Raw genomic sequence first — 14,823 nt, 5'->3', positions numbered from 1 at the left:
AACAACATTTTATTTTATTTTTTTTCTTCATGGGTAATACGTGTTCTTTCTTAATTGCCTGTGCCACAAAAACATAGGACATTGATATTTTGAAATATACCATTTTGCACTAATTTTGACCATAGGTCTTAGCAAAAGCACCCCTTAGAGTAACTTCAAGAATTTTCCATCAATATAAATAGTAGTACAGTATACTAGATTACCATGCTAATCCTTAAGGCCTACAAAATAGGTGTTGGTAAATGCTCCCATGGTAATTATTTTTAATGGCCATGCATTAGTGGCAACATTAGTACATGGTCATTAATGGAAAAGTAAACTAGCCATTTGCTGGCTATAGTAAAAATGGCCTTATTGCAAAGGAAAATCACATGTAAGTGTTTGCTAAGGACACTTTTTACTGCAGCATAGTAAAAGGGCTCCTACATTTATTAATGTTTATTAACATAGCTATCATACTTTATCCTAAACTAACAAATAAAGTTATTTTTTCTACCTTTGTTGTCTGGCGATTTACTTTTCTAATTGTGTTGGTTCCACTCTGGTTTCTGCTTTCCTCATCTTTCTCTTAATTCTCCTGCCATTTGTCATTTCTTTCTTCTCCATTTACATTCAGCTTTCTTCAATTTATTTTTCTTCCTCTGTCCAGATTTAATTCCTTCCTACTATACAGGCTACATTTTCCCTTTTTCTTTTTTTTTTAACTTTCTACCTACATTGTCTACCTATAGCTTGCCATCTGTTTCCCTCATTGGTTCTCCTATTTCACTTCCTCTTATTTCCCAGCCTTTCATTAAATCTATCTACTTATTTCCCAGCATTTGACCTTCTCTGACTTCCATCCAGTGTCTGCCCCTCATCTCTTTTCCCCTTCTACCCAGTGTCTGCACTTCTCTCTTTCTCTCCCCTGCTACCCAGCATCTGCCTCTCTTCAAACCCCCAGATCCAGATTCTTCCTCCTCTCTTCCCCCTTCCATTTGTTGTTTGCTCCCTCTCCGCATTCAGCATCTGTCCCTCTCTCTCTCTCCCTTCCATACAGTGTCTGCTCCTCTCTTCAACCCCTCACATCCAGCATCTACCTCTTCTCTCCCTATTTTCATTCAGCATCTGTTCTCCTCTCCCCCTTCCATCCAGTGTCTGCCTCCTTTCTCCCCTTCCATCCATATGTCCAATCTCTCCTCCTCATCCAGTATCTGCCCACTTTCTTCCCCTTTCACATCCAACATCTACCCCCTTCCCTTCATCCACTGTCTGTCCCCTTTCTTCCCCTGCCCACATCCAGTATTTGTCCCTCTATATCCAATCTTTCCCCTCCCACATTCAGCATCTACCTCATCTCTCCCTCATCCAGCATCTGCACCTTCTTCCTCCTCCCACATCCTTCATCTGTCTCCTATCTCCCCCTAATCCAGTAATCCAGTGTCTGCCCATTTCTTCCCCCTCCCACATCCAGGGTCTGTCCCCTCTCCCCCTAATCCAATGTCTGCCCCTTTCTTCCCCCTCCCACTCTCTCCCTCTAATCCAGTGTCTTCCCCTCCCACATTCAGCATCTGTCCCCCTCTCCCCAATCCAGTGTCTGACCCCTTTTTTCCCCTTCCACATTCAGCATCTGTCACCTCTGTCCCCCTAATCCAGTGTCTACCTCTTCCCACCTGATACCCCACCGCCAATACTGCTGTTCTCCAAACTAACAGCAGCTGGCAAAACAATGAAAAAGAGACTGCAGGGTTGCATAGTTCCTACTCATGGCTGCCAGTTCTGCCTACCTCTGACATTGCTTCTTGTTATGGGGCAAAGCCTACAGCCACAAGTAAGAGCTATGTGGCTGCACCATCTTTTTCTTTTTTTATGAAAAATAACATAAGTGCCTATATGCCTTTATAAAACAGCCTAAAATAATCTGCAACAATTAAAGCTTGGGGCTGGTATAAATTTACATGCATATTTTACAAAATGTGTCTATACTGTGATTTTGCTCTGCATAAGTACTTCACGAGATTATTCTGGTTCTCTCTGTGGAACAGCCCATTTCAAATCATATTTTTTGTTGATCTGTTGACAAAATCATATAAAATATTTTCATGTCAGTATGTATTCGTTTGTTACATTTCTTGTACATTATTTCACATGCAGTCTTTCCAACTGCCTAACATCTGTCATTCTACCTTACCTTATTGTTGGTGAGTGTTTTTCAATCCACTTATACAAAATCAACTTCTACACACCATAAGGTACAGCCAAATTAATAAAAGGTCCATAGCTTGAAGTCAGTTTCAGAATGGGAGACAATTCTCCCATTGTATTGTCCCTGCAAAGTAATTTAAATTAAGGCTGCATTTCAATAAACACTTTCATCAAGACTAATTTTGCGATTAAAGGTATGTTTATTTTGTTTCCCCACTTCAGAAACTTGATTCTGGGCATGTCACTTAGGGCTCATTTTAAAAAAGACATTGTAGCCATTCTCAGTTTGGCAAATGTGACGAAGCCCATAGGAACAGAAAGGGATTCATTGCATTTGCCATGCAGGAATTGATACTGCAGTTTTGTAAAAGGAGCCCACAGTTACAAGGAACTAAAGTGGCCGCATTGAGGTGGAAGAAGATATCTTCTTTTTCAAGGTCCCGCAGCAACAAGGGGGCATCCATGGAAAATCAGGGGCAGGAAACTGCAAGGGGACACCAGGAAATTATTTTTCACTGAAAGGGTGGTTGATCGCTGGAATAGTCTTCCACTTCAGGTTATTGAGGCCAGCAGCGTGCCTGATTTTAAGGCCAAATGGGATAGACACGTGGGATCTATTCACAGAGAAATGTAGGGGAGGGTCATTGGGGTGGGCAGACTAGATGGGCCGTGGCCCTTATCTGCCGTCTATTTCTATGTTTCTTTGTTTACCTTTAATTACATGATTAATGCAATTACAAATATTATTCAAAATGCAGCCCTAAAAAATGAATAGTAATAAAAAAATAAGAAATACAAATTGAAAAATTAAAAATCTATAACTTCATACAGAATAGCTATAAATAGACTTAGGGCCTCTTCTGTTAAACTTCTAGCACGGGGAGCCACGCTGAATGGCCCACACTGCTCCCGACGCTCATAGAGTTCCTATGAGCGTCGGGAGCAGCGCGGGCCATTCAGCGCAGCTCTCTGCGCTAAAAACTGCTAACGCAGTTTAATAGAAGAGGGCCACAGAGATTTCAGAGCCTACTTCAGAAAAATGGTCTTAGGGCTCCTTTTACAAAGGTGTGTTAGTGGTTTTAGCGCATGCTAAAATGCCACACACACTAGCCGCCACCGCCTCCTTGTAAGCAGGCGGTAATTTTTCAGCTAGCGCACGCTAATCCGGTGCGTGCACTAAAAACCCTAGCGCACCTTTGTAAAAGGAGCTCTTAATTTCAATATTGTATATTTTTCCCCATGATTACAGAGACATCTTCCCAAAAAGCAAATAGTTTTTGACATAACAAAAAAATTATCCAGTAAAGTCCTCACTTGCATTTGAGACAAAGATCAGATTCTCCAAGTCCCAGTTTACATCCTTTTATTTCTATGCTAACAGTGTTGTAATACCTCACATTGCATCCCTTTCAGATTAATAGATTTTAATGTGTTTTGTTAAGCAGTTTTTGAATAGTGTCTACTGAAATATTTAGTCTTTGTTTTCTGCTTCACTCATTGGATACATAAAAAGAAACTAGCTTGTCATTCTCCATTTATATAATGTATGCGATGCAGAGACTGAGTGCTTTCCATCCCCTGCCTATTCCATTTTTCCACTTAGCTCTATTAATTTTGTATTCTCACTACAGTTAAGTTTGGTGTACTCACATAAAGCCAGAGTTGTAGATATGCATAAAATTATGTGTTCAAAATATTATATTCAGCTTTTATTTGACAGAAATCATAAATAATAGTAACCATTTTCTCATGAATTATTTGAAAACCCTTAGGCTACTCAAAGACTACCTGTGAATATTTGGCTTTTTTTAGCTCGAGGGAAAAAAAAAATCCAAATTACACACAGTGGTGGTGATGTTATGTTAGAACACCTATATGAAATCTCAAACTGGCCAATATTTAGGCCGTGGAATGCATGCCGGCTAACTTCTATGGTTGTCCCAATATCTAGATCCCGAATAAGAATTGTAATAAATGCTTTAGATTGTCCTAAAAAGCCTCAGCCCCACCACTCCGCCGCTATATGTATCTTGATAGCGGGAAGAATTACATGGTATTCATCACCGGCTTTCCACTGTTATGGTTACTGCTTTATTTTATTGTTATTTATATATGTTTTTTTGCTTATATTTATAAAACTATATTGTCACCAGTTAAAGTTTTTAGCCACTTATCTTTAAAGCTGACATGACTCGGGAGAGACGACTCGACATGTTTCGCACTCTCGTGCTTTATCAAGGGTCTCCCGTAGCCTTCCCTGTCAAGATACATTTAGCGGCGGAGTGGTGGGGCTGAGGCTTTTTAGGACAATCTAAAGCATTTATTACAATTCTTATTCGGGATCTAGATATTGGGACTGTCATTGTTATTCTGAATTAAGGACTTTTAAAAAACTTTACATTATTATTGAGGAGCTGTGGGTAATTCCTATGGTTGGCACCAACTGCGGATATTCAATGCCAGTGCATTTTCAGGATTTTTTGGCAAGCTTAAACATAACCAGCTAAGTCAATTTTCAATGCTGGCCAGTAGTCAAAGATAGGACTTATATTTCTGTGGCTCGATTTGGCTGCTATACTTGACTGGTCAGCGTTGATATAGCAGGTTTTTTTAGCTGCTAGCTGCAAATATTCAGTGGAGATAACCGGTTATCTCGTGTTGAATGTTCAGATTTAGCAACCAAATAAAGTTAATCAAACAAATGACAATCCATCCAGTAAGAGACTCTTCTCTCTTGCACCCAGCATAAAGGAAAAATTAGCACCTTCTCTGCCATTCCCTACTTCAGAACTTTACTATCAAGGACATGTTCAGACACAAACAACATCTTTCTTACATTTATTCAGCCTTTTGTACAGAATACTGAAGAATACAAAACATATCTGATATTCTCCTCTACAAAATATATTCACACCTGCAAGATCCTAGTTACAGCCATACTCAACCAGATCCTTATTTGAAATTTCATATCCTTCATGAAATCACTGCTTTTTAAATTTTCATTTCCTGAACATCAACAGCATTCAGTGTATGCTGAAAATCACCTTATATCTCTGCTTGGCTCATTTGCTCTACCTTCCTTATCCTCAATCCCTATGCCTCCAACAGTAGATTATTCTTATCTAGGCTAAAAATATATATATATCAATTTTATTAATACTAAATACTAACCCTGCAGCACTGCATAGGAGAGATTTTCTAGCTTTACTCCAATCATGTTCTACACCTTCCATGGACAATTTTACACTTACCAATTAGCAGATGTCTTCTCCACTTCATCCTCCTTCAAAATATTTAGAATTCAAATATAAAGGGCAAATGGTTCCAGGGCATCAACACTCATCTTCCACATCCCTCTATGGTTTCAGATTCAGCAATTAAAAATTCAAAATCAACAGGGTTCCTCCAGAGATGGAGCCAAGATTTCTGGACTCCATTGGTAGGAACATCTGCTAAGGCACTATGACCTGGATACACTAAACTCTATGATCATCTAACCATCATCACTAAAACAGTTTGACTGGTTTAGTGATGACCTAATTTGCTGACACGATGTACACAGTGGCCCACTGCATGCTTTTCCATGTGTTCAAACATTCTCCAACTCTGCCATGCAAACAACCTTATTAGTATTACAACTAAGTCATTAATATTAAAACTAGCCCACCAATCAATGCCCTAATATTCGCCATACACTAAATTTAGCAATGACCTCAAAATAACACTAAAAAACTGACAGGTGCAGACATGGCAGTGGCTATAGAGGCCTTAGGTATCCAAGCCAATCATGGACTTAGACCCCTCCCCAGTGCATCCCAGGAAGCACCAAGAAGGGGAAAGCCTACCATTTTGAAGAGGCGAGCCTACTGGCAGGAGGGAGTGGGTATCCCTCTTGCCAGATTTCTACGACAAGATACAGGGGATTGGGGGGTGTGCTTGAGCTGGGGGTTCTGAGCTGACGCCCATCAGGGCCTTCTTTTGGGTACTTGTTGGTGGGGTGGTGGAAGGGAGCCTTTGTGTCGAGAGGAGTGGGGGAGATAAGGTGGCCCAGATGCACTACAAAAAGCTGGGTTGCAAAGGCAGGATGGAGTGGACATCCCTCCTGTCTCTCTTATTTTTTGAGGGCCATCATCATTGTTGGGGGGCAGTTGTCATCGTCAGGGAGTGTGGTGGTTGTTGGCAGCTGTCATCGGGGGACCACTGTTGGCAGCTATCGTTGGGGGGCCCGTGGCTGTCATTGGGGTGAGGGCCGACATGACTATTTTTAACGGGGACAGGTATTGTGCTTGTGTAATACTATGTAACTGGGTGCTGGCCCTTGACATGTGCCTTACAGGATTGACCCGGTCATTGATTCTGAACTGAGCAGTATGTCCTGAAATAGAGTTGGTGGAACTGGCTGCTAGAAAGATACCAGGACTCAAAAGGAATAACCAAAAACAGTTTTATTCACTCTCTTTTGCAAATGTTCAAAATGGCTCATCAGAAGTATTTCAAGGTAACAAAACAAAAATACAGGATTTTTCCTTTAGCAGACTTGTGCTGTTATCTTCAAGACAGTTCATATCCTAGTACAGCTGACTTTAAACTTCTTTTCAAAATAGAAAAATATTTCTTTCACAAGAATAGTTCATGGACCTGATCATAAGTCCTGGCCAGAGATAGGCCTCCTGCTTCAGCTCTGCCTCTTTACTTTTAAGCACACTGGTACATGCTTGAGCACACAAGCCCTGCTGGCTTACATAACTTTAACCTCATGTTGAAGCACTGCAGTGGTTTAACACCTGGTTTAAACCAGCATATGGAATCATGCCGCCCTTTGATCTGCTATAGATCCCTCCTGAAGGTATTTTTTTATCCCATTAGATCTTTTCAACAGTGAGTAACTTCAACTCGGAGAAATTGAAAGGGGACAGGTTCAGAACAAATGCTAGGAAGTTCTTTTTTACCCAGAGGGTGGTAGACACATGGAATGCTCTTCCAGAGGTTGTGATAGGCCAGACCACAGTACAGGGGTTCAAGGAAGGTTTGGATAGGTTCCTAAAGGATAAAGGGATTGAGGGGTACAGATAGAAGCAGAGGTAGGATATAAAAATGGTCAAATCACTTCACAGGTCAAAGGACCTGGTGGGCCACCGCGGGAGCGGGCCACTGGGCGGGATGGACCTCTGGTCTGACCCAGTGGAGGCAACTTCTTATGTTCTTATGTTCAGTCAATTTGCCTATTGACAGTAATTCCAAGCTTGCTTACACAGATCTACTTACTTGGCTGCTAACAGCTCTTTCCTGTGTAAGTTTCTTAAGGCAAACTATAAAACAGTTTCCTTCACCAACTCCTAGAGCTTAGTTTCTCTCAGCACAAGTTCTGCACAAAACTTCTGTTTCATTTCAATAGGCAGAGCAGTATTTTAAAACACCCTCAGGCAATGTCCATTTCAGCCATTTAAAAAATGCTTTCTTCATTATAGTTCTGCTGGTTCAGAACCCCGGGACGACTGTTCCCACTGCATTTCCTCATTTGCTGAGCATACCTGCAATTCTAGCAAAGCTGGGTTCTGCTGCTTTCCTGTAGCTGAGTTTCCCGCTCTGCTTCCTCTTGGTTTGGCTACTGGTATTTCTGCTGCTCTCCTCTAGTAGGAAAAGAACCACCCTTTTCTTTTCTCAGAGCTACCTGATTGCTATCAGCCCTAGCTGTGCCCCTCTCTCTGATTGGCTGGAGGTTGTGCACAGGTCTACTCAGGACAGTTCTCTGTTTAGCTATAGATATCACAGTTTGCGCTTTAGGAATTGCCCCTTTCTGAACTGTTTCCCTAGGGAGTTTTAGCTGAGCTGTGACAGGTTTGCTTTTAGACCTCAGAAGAGACTTCACAGTGACTTTGGGCATTATTTTCCTCTTGGGCACAGCCTTAGGTATGATTTTCTGCTGTGGTTGTACAGAAGTGTGTGTCAAACCCCTATTAGGACCCTCTGTAATTGTGCTCTCTGTTAACTTCCCATCACTCACAGAGTCTTCCCTGCCACAACATCTATGCCCATAAAAAAAGAAAATAAAATTTCCCTGCCTGAACAGCTGAGCGGCAGGAGGACCCTGCCGACTCTGCGCATGTATAAAAGTCGCTTTTCCAGTGACTGGTGGGATGGGATTACGGCTGACCTCCGTGAAACTAATTTGCATGCAAAGTCAGTTGAGCATCAATTGCCATTTTAAATTTGGACAAGGGATCAGCCCATAGCAACCCACTCAGTTTTAGTGACCATTTTTAGTGGATCCGGGCCTATATTAGCTTTTCGTATACTGGCTAATCGTGTCCAAATGTTTCATCATTAATATTCCATTCTTCCTTAACTTGAAGGTGCCATATATTATGCAACACAATATTGCACAAATACCATTTTGCAGATACTTATTTCCACCCAAAATCTGGCCATCCTAGCTATACCTTTGTGTCAGCATATTACATATGAAACGCCTAAAAAGTGCACATTATAACATTCACGTCACATAGATAGTATACTAATGCTTTTCATCAATACAACTTCCCGTGTACCGAAGAAACCTGGCACAAATGTTAAACCGATACAAAATGGGATACTCGGTTCGGTAGTTTAACGCCACGTATTTTCTCTTCTGTGCCATGAGCCTTCCCACAATGCCTAACAGAAATGGCAGTGCACCTAAGCAAAAAAACGAAAGAAATTGACCCCAAAATATCCACAAAGAAGAAAATCCAGAGAAAACCAAAAAAACTCTGTGGAGTGACGATGTTCCTAAATGGACTTTATTTGAAAGTATCAAAGTTCCAAAGGTACACTAAAATCATCCACATAAAATAATTCCATCCACATAAAAGTAAATCATCCACATAAGAGCACACAGCAGCACTATATCTTCCCATATCTCAATGTCTTCATACTCGTGGCTCATTCCAGATATTGGTTACATCTTACCATCCAAGACACCTGATCCACCCGCAATCCCTCGATTGCATCATCACCTTCCTGTAATAACTCACATTCTTTAAAACTTGCCTAGTCATCTCCACTGACACAGCATTACAAGACTCCATTTCCAGGTGATAAAATCCTCTCAACTGCCTATACGCTACATTTTTCGCCCAATGGGCCACAAAGCAGCAACCCTCTATATTGTTGTACATGCATGACTTCACTGGAGGTCTTTACAATGGCACCTCAGGTAACATTCAACTCCATAATCTCAGCCCCTCTCATGACTGATTTTACTTCTAGACTCCATCAACATATCTCTGCTATGGTGGATACTTTTTCCTTCCCTTCAGGAATGTCACTCCAGCCTTCACCACCTCATCATACAATCATAACACATGCCTCAACCACAAGCTGGGAAGCCCTTTTGAGCCATCTTCAAACACAATGCTAATGGGCCCTGAAATGAGAAAAAAAAAATTTAACTGGCCCATCCATCATCTAGAACTGTGTCTCTCAAATGTTTTTAGCTCTGTCACATTAAATGGAGCAAATGTTTTTCATGGCACCATTATAATTGAAATTATAAAATTGCAAAACCAACAAAAAATTAAATTTTGAGAGCTATTTATTTAAATTTATTTAAGCTATAACAATGGTGATAGAATAGAATTGCTAATCAATGCAATGGATGAGCTTGTTTCTTAGGGCAAATTAACTCAAAACTCAGCATGATAGAAACATAGAAAATGACGGCAGAAAAGGGCCATAGCCCATCAAGTCTGCCCACTCCAACAACCCTCCCCCAATCTACACTCTATCAAACGTCCCCAAGCTGCCCTCCTCTATGCTACCCTCGTAGGGATCCGACGTGGGCATCCCATTTATTCTTAAAATCTTGTATGCTGCTGGCTACGATCACCTGCTCCGGGAGCTCGTTCCAATGGTCCACCACTCTTTCAGTGAAGAAGTACTTCCTGGTATCCCCATGAAATTTCCCCCCCCCCCCCCCTGATTTTCAGCGGATGTCCCCTTGTGGACGAGGGTCCTTTTAGAAGGAAAACGTCTTCCACCTCTATGCGACCAGTGATGTACTTAAATGTCTCTATCATATCTCCCCTCTCCCTACGTTCTTCGAGAGAGTATAGCCGCAACTTGTGCAGCCTGTCTTCATACGAGAAATCCTTGAGCCCCAGGATCATCCTGGTGGCCATTCGCTGAACCGACTCAACTCTCAGCACATCCTTACGGTAGTGCGGCCTCCAGAATTGCACACAGTACTCCAGATGAGGTCTCACCATGCTTCTGTACAATGGCATAATGACCTCTGGCTTCCGGCTAACAAAGCTTCTACGGATACATCCCAGCATTTGTCTAGCCTTGGATGAAGCCTTCTCCACTTGATTGGCTGATTTCATGTCTCCACTAATGATCACCCCCAAATCCCGCTCTGCTGTAGTCCTGGACAAGGTTTCACCATTCAGTGTGTATGTTCTACACGGATTATTGTTACCAAGGTGCATGATCTTCCATTTTTTTGCATTGAAGCCCAGCTGCCAGGTCGTGGACCAATGTTCCAATAAAAGCAGGTCTTGCTTCATGCTGTCGGACAAATCATTTTTACTTGCGGTGTCACTCACAGTGTTACATAATTTGGCATCGTTGGCGAATAATGCTATTTTACCTTGAAGCCCCTGAGTCGTGTCTCCTATAAATATGTTGAAAAGGATCGGGCCCAAGACTGATCCCTGCGGCACTCCACTGATCACCTTCGACGTTTTAGTCAACAAGCAAACACACATTTCACCATCCACCATTTGCAGTTCTCTTTTTTCACTTTAATTTCTGTCAAAGCTGAAAATCCAAGTTTGCAAAGATAAGAAGATCCAAACGGCAACAAAGCCTTGATTGCTTTGTTGCTCTAGTTAGGATAACTACTACATAAAAAGTAAAAATAAAATTACTTGCTGTTCGTTTTCAAAGGCTAATCACATCAAAGAATGATGCTTGTCTAGGCAGTTGTATCCTTAAACACACAGATGCTTATAACATTGACATATTCTTGCGTATGTGATATACTTATGAATGGAATTTTTTAAATTAAAGTAAAATTCTGAAATATCTCGTGGCACACCCAGAATCTCTTTGGGGCACACAGTTTGAGAGACATTGATCTAGAGCAGTGTTTCTCAACCTTTTCAAGCTAAGTATCCCCTAAGCCTAATAAATACCACCAGAGTATCCCCGCCCAAACTCCGCATCTGACTCCACCCCCATAATAATAATATTAATTGCAATGCAATTTCTTCCATCCATTTTTCATATACACACAATATAATCTTATTAATACATAATGGTAACCACAAAATTTTGAAAAACACAAAGCACACTGTATGCACAGAAAATGTTAATTATCATTTAAATTCGGGGGTTTTCAAAGATGTCAAGGTAGATAACTTTAAAACATGCAATGTCACCTCAGTAACAACTGTAGAAAAATAGACAAATATAGTGAAAAATATAAACAGCAGATATAAATTCTCAAAACTGACACATTTTGATCACTACATTGAAAATAATTATTTTTCCTACCTTTGGGGGTCCTTTTAGAGCATCGGACATTTCATCACGTGCTAACCCCCGTGGCCGGCTAAAAAACTAATGCCTGCTCAATGCAGGCATTAGCGGCATGCACGACAGGCAGTTTAACGCACGGTATTATGTGCGTTAAACCCCTACCGCAGCTTGATAAAAGGACCCCTTGGTGATTCATGAGTCTCTGGTTGCATTTTTTTCTTTCTTTCTTTTCACCACTGCCCATTTCTCCTTCTATCTCCCCTCTCCAGCACCATGCCACATCTCTCCCTCCATCACTATGCCCAACATTCCTTCCCCTTGCATCCCCTTCAATCTATCCCGCTGTTCCCTTTCCACTACCATATCCAACATTTCTCCCTCTCATCCTTCTATTCCCCATGCATCTCTACCTCACTCCTCTCTATGCCCAATTTTCCTCTTCCTTTCCCCATGTGCACCATCTCTTTCCCTCTCACTCATGCACTCAGGCCCAACAATTGACATGGGAGGAAAGGCTTGTGGACCGGTGGCGTGCAATCGCTGCACACACCTGGCCCTTCCCTTTCCAGAGCTATTGCAGCAGCAGGGGGGATAATTAAATGGAGCAAGCGGGCAGGCTCCGAGCAGTGGCAGGAAGGATTCAGCGGTCATCCCACGTACCCCCAATAGGTGGGTACGTGAACCGCAGGTTGAGAAACACTGATCTAGAGCACTGCGCAGTCTTTTTGTCCTTAAAAACCATCCAGAAGTTTTACTTTTATTCTGGCGTTTAGCTGTGAACACTCTGTGCTCAACTGCTGGGCACGATGGACCACTGGTCTGACCCAGCAGCGGCAATTCTTATGTTCTTATGTTCTCGCTCAAGCTCTCACAGTTGTCATCACCCACATATCTGAGCCAGAATACCTCTTAATTCAGTTAGGAGATGAGGAATTAAAAATGATTGTTCATGGTCTACTGAGAACCTAGCTGCAGCATATCATATGAGCAAGAACTGCTGATTCTGTGGCAGAGGTAAATCTCAGCTTCCATAGGTTAATGATCATAGAAAAATTTAACCAGGTGACGCTGTTCTACATCAACAGTCTGGAGGGTTCAGGATCCCTGTACCTCTACAGAGCAACCTTCTGCCTCAGGCGATTTCCTCTGTCTCTCCAAGCAGGACTACAGACAGTATACATTCCAGGCTGCTCAAATGTGAGAGTGGACTCATTCAGATGCAAGTTTGATTCTCTTAAATCAGGGGTGTCCAATGTCGGTCCTCGAGGACCGCAATCCAGTCGGGTTTTCAGGATTTCCCCAATGAATATGCATGAGATCTATTTGCATGAACTGCTTTCAATGCATATTCATAGGGGAAATCCTGAAAACCCGACTGGATTGCGGCCCTCGAGGACCGACATTGGACACCCCTGTCTTAAATGGTCTCTTGTTACCAAAATATTTCAATAGCTCCTTTGGAGGTGATCCACCCCAATCATAGCTCTCTTTGTCATACCAGTTAACGCAATGTGTCACAGTTTTTGTTCAATCCAACCAGCACATCCAAACACCTCGCAGAATGCTTTCCCCATACCATCTTCGGTACGCCTTTCCACCATTCCTACTTATTTCCAGGATTCTTCGGAAAGTTAGAGTCTCTACAGGTCTCATCCCGGTTGTACCATAATGACCCAGAAAAATTTAGTTTCCTTTTCTTCTGAATCTTATTGCCGCACAGCCATTTTCTTTTGGAATCCATCCCTACTTCATCAAACAGCACGATGATCGGCTCTTCACCCTAGTCTGCCCAGACTCCATCTGACTGCATGGAAATTGAAAGGAGCATCCTCATCACCATTCCAGTCTCCCAGTCAGTGAGATCTATTCTCATTGTCATAAGGTGACCCACCTCCCCATCAATGGTGAGGAATGATCTAGTAGTTGAAATGCTACCTCTGCACCCACAGATTGTGGGATCAAATCTAATCTAATCTAGTCTTCGGTTTATATACCGGGTCATCTTCTAATGGAGTTCAACTCGGTTCACAAATATTTAAGACCAGACTATATAGTAAAATATAAACTTAAAAACTAAAATAGCTGATGGAACATCAATTCAGTAAGTTCACAAATAAGACCAGATATAGAATAGAATATAAAATTAAAAAGGCTATTGGTGCGTCACTTCAGTAGGTAAACCACTAAGGAATTGTGTAAACAGCCAAGTTTTTAGATCCCAGGGCTGCTCCTTGTGACCCTGGGCAAGTCACTTAATCCTCCATGGCCCCAAGTATAAAATAAGAACCTGAATTTATGTAAACCAATCCCTTTCCCTATATCAATAGTCACATTTTTTCTCACTGGCACACATCCCAGTGCCAAATACCCCTCATGTGTCTGATACCACACCTCCTGAACAACCTCCTCCACTTGACAAATGCAAGCCTCAATCCATGTTCAGTGCATTTCCACTAAGCAGTGATATCTTTCTATCATGACCCAGAGGATGGCAAACCAAATCTCTTTGCACCTCCTAGGAGATCTTCAGCCTTGTATAAACAAATCATTTTCATATGGTTTTCCTGTTGCATAGACTTCTGTTACTCTAAAACACATCAATCACTTCTTGACAGAATTACCGTAACACACACCACTTCTAGGCACTTCAGTGGCCCACCTCTGTTAGACCCTGATATAGAACATCTGCAAAGCGGCAGCCTAGACCCGAGTTCACACGTTTACTGAACTTTCCTACCTAGACCAGAGCACAGCACCGGACATGCGCTTTAAACAATCTGTCATCCAGAATCTATGTGCTCCTTGATCTATCACCACCATCCTTTTACAAGAAGTAGCTATGAACTCACCAACAAGTGTGCCTGCATCTCCCCTGCGAAAGCAAAGTTGCTTATCTATAATGGGGGTGCTCTGTAGAGACCAGGGGCATGAAAACACACTTACCCTCCCACCTTCCCCTCTAAGATTTATGTATCTTTTTCAACTAGAGCAGGGGTGTCCAACCTTTTGGCTTCACTGGGCCGCAATGGCCAAAAAAAATGTTTCTGGGGCCACACAAACATGCAAATGCTGCAGTAAGACACAGGAGGGAGCCAGCAAGACGGTAAACATCCAGGG

The sequence above is a fragment of the Geotrypetes seraphini genome, chromosome 2 (genome assembly GCF_902459505.1).
Source record: "Geotrypetes seraphini chromosome 2, aGeoSer1.1, whole genome shotgun sequence".
NCBI lineage: Eukaryota > Metazoa > Chordata > Amphibia > Gymnophiona > Dermophiidae > Geotrypetes > Geotrypetes seraphini.
Note: the sequence above shows the minus strand (reverse complement) of the source record.